A 3016-nucleotide genomic window follows, 5' to 3' on the forward strand; every position below is an offset into this window, starting at 1 on the left:
AGAGTGCTACGTCTAGCACGGCAGGCTCATTTCAGCTTCCAGCTTAGGAAACCAAGCCCTAAAGGCGAACTTATAAGGGCTATTAGATGTTTCTGATTCATACTCATCCATTGTTATTCCAATGATCACCATGGTGTGGCCACATGGAGAACCAGGATGATTGTGACATGGCTGCATGCTCTTGAGACAAGAAATGACAGGAAAGGATTTGGCATTTGCGTTTTTAGCCACACCAACCAGCCTGGTTCTAGGGCTGCCTCTCCAGGGCTCGCTCAGCTTATCCAGGAGTCAGGGAATATACTGCAAGCATGTCACTGCTGGCCAAAAAAACACAAAAAGACAAAACAGTTTAATAAACTCTGTAGTGAATCTGACCTTACGTTCCTTCAAATGACCACTATTCTTGTTTCTGTCCCAAAGCTAATTTCTCTGTAATAAGGTCACTTTGAAAAAGGTTGGATCACTCAGTTACAGTTGCAAAGACTCTGCTGCTGCAGTCCCTTATTTATCAGCTCTTCCCAATAACTTACTGGCAAGTCATTTAAATAAGGCAGTTAATTATGCTGTGTTTCCATTAGCAAGTTGTTTCCTTGACAGCTCCCACTCACCACTTTCAGGACTATTTAGGTTCTTTATCTTTTTAAAATAATTTAGAAAGTATCTAATAACTGCCTCTCACATGAAACCAGTTTAAGAATAATTTGCCAATCATTAGGAAGACTCAGCTAGCTACAGGGCTGCCATAAACAGAGGCAACACACGACAGCTCTTGGACTTGAGTTTTAGCGTAGTAAGTCTGAAAGATAGAGCTTCCAAAATGCTCTGTTGCTCCTCCAGCAAATGCTTCTGGTGCCCAAGTCTTTTGTTGGGATAGCTTTCTTCCATCAGGGAAGAGAAAGCACCAGGGATGTGAGGCTGGCCATGGACACTGTGGTATCAGCCTTAAGTTCATGCTATGGCATAAGGTTTAAAACTGCAGAATGAGGTGAAAGACCCAGGCCAGAGGTGAAAAGTGGGTCTTCAGCATGGGCCATGCATGTGTCATACATAGCAGCTGTGTTATTCTCATTACATTTACATATGAATCAGGGCTTTGTCCCCTACCCTACCATTCCTTATTGTGGTAACACCACAGAAGCTTGCAAAGAAGCTAAGCAGACCCAAGGGATAAACAAGGTATGCTACTGCCTTTACACTAGGCGATAGCAACAGGGACAGCAGCCCACAGGGAAGAAGTCAAGGAACTAATTTTGGAATAGGAGGCACAAAACACACGATGGCGCTAAACAGTTCTCAAAGGCACTGACATTAAATTAATGACCTGAAAAGAAGGGGCTAAAATGGTAGTGACTCACATAGCAGAACAGGAGTTGGAAATCTTTTTTGAAAATAATCGGAATTCACCATTTGCATGACCCAGGAAACTTTAATAGCTTTGTGCTGGCTGGAGGTGATTTTTCTGTCCTGGAACAGAATCAATCTACCAGTGGAAAGGCAATTAGCTTTACTCTTCTACTGAAATCCATGGATTTAGAAAAGGACTTTCAATAATAGAGAGGTCACCCCATTTCTAGACTTGCAGGCCAGATTTTCTTGTAAAACTCACAAGGGTTTTCTTTTTATTCCAAAATATTAATAAGCTAGATTCCCTAGTCCTACCTTTGGCAAGAGTCCTTTAATTTCAGTGGGAGTTTTACCTAGAAGATCACTGAAGAATGAGATATGAAACAAAAGTGAAGCAGTGCAGTTGGATTAACTGTTAGTAGAAGTTCTTAAAATCCTGTAAGCTGCAAGAGTAAAGCCCTGTTCTTTCTAGCTCTCACTCTAATATTTAAGGACAGCTGCAAATGTTTCAATTATTTGAATCAGTGAAAGTCTGTGTAATGAACAGCCTTCTTGAACTATAGTTAGCAAGATTTTTTTTTTCCCCAGATACCACATACTGTCTGTTCCACTCATCCGATACAGATTAAGAGCATCAGATAACAATGCAAATGCATCACTTCTTCCAACATCAAGGAGAAATTAATTGTAGCAGATCCTCAAAAGCAAAATCTGTGTAAAGAGTACTGTGTGACAAAATCAGGGATTCACTTACAGCTTTGGCCTTTCTCTGCTTTCGATGAATGTGTTCTTTTGAACTCTGGAACAATCCTGAGAGGTAAAACATTGTCTGAAGCATTCAGGATGCTTTTTGGAAATATAAGCCACACTTTGAATGACAGAACTGTATGGCATTAATATAGAAAGTACTTAATTTTAAATGTTTCCTTGAGTCAAGGGAGTCCTTTAACATAATAAACCAGCTTCTGTGTAATCAAAGATCTGTGGAGAGACAAAAATTCTTTTGAAGTGCCTCAACTCCAGTCATATTCAGGAAAAGGAAATGGAGAGACTGTATTTTGGCATAAGTCTCTAATGTTAGCCTGCACTTCAGAATATTAATTAAAGCTGCTATTTTTCAACTGAAGGCCTAAAGACTCTGTTTAAGCTAAAATGATGATATATAAGATGATGTATATTCACTGATCAAAAGAGAAACATGATAGTTCTGACATTAAGATTTTTCTTCCTATAACAGCATTCAAGCAAATTTGTTATACACATTTGAAGTGCCAGGGTGACAAACTGTGTCTTCTGTTTTGGCTACTATGTATATTTAAAAAGATATTAATTTAGACAAAGTGTTTTAGTAGAGAAGATGGCTGAATAAACCCTAGATGGGAGCAAGGAGTTATTCTAACAGACTAATGCTTTAAAATGTAATATTACATCCTTTTCTAAATGAACAAATTACACAAATCCAACTCTCCACCACACACTCCTCAAGCAAACAAGACTAAAAACTGTATGTTTCTGATCAGAAGTGGAAGAACAGAAAACATTGTTAGAACATTTGAGTTTAAACTGTAGTTCATAAAATGTGTTGAATACCATAAAGTTGTCTGCACATGCAGTTAAACAAACTGTTGATAAGCCGTCATTGAAATCACACGAGCAGTAAGTAGTGAGAAAA

This window comes from Fulmarus glacialis, unplaced genomic scaffold (genome assembly GCF_000690835.1).
Source record: "Fulmarus glacialis isolate BGI_N327 unplaced genomic scaffold, ASM69083v1 scaffold31660, whole genome shotgun sequence".
Classification (NCBI taxonomy): domain Eukaryota; kingdom Metazoa; phylum Chordata; class Aves; order Procellariiformes; family Procellariidae; genus Fulmarus; species Fulmarus glacialis.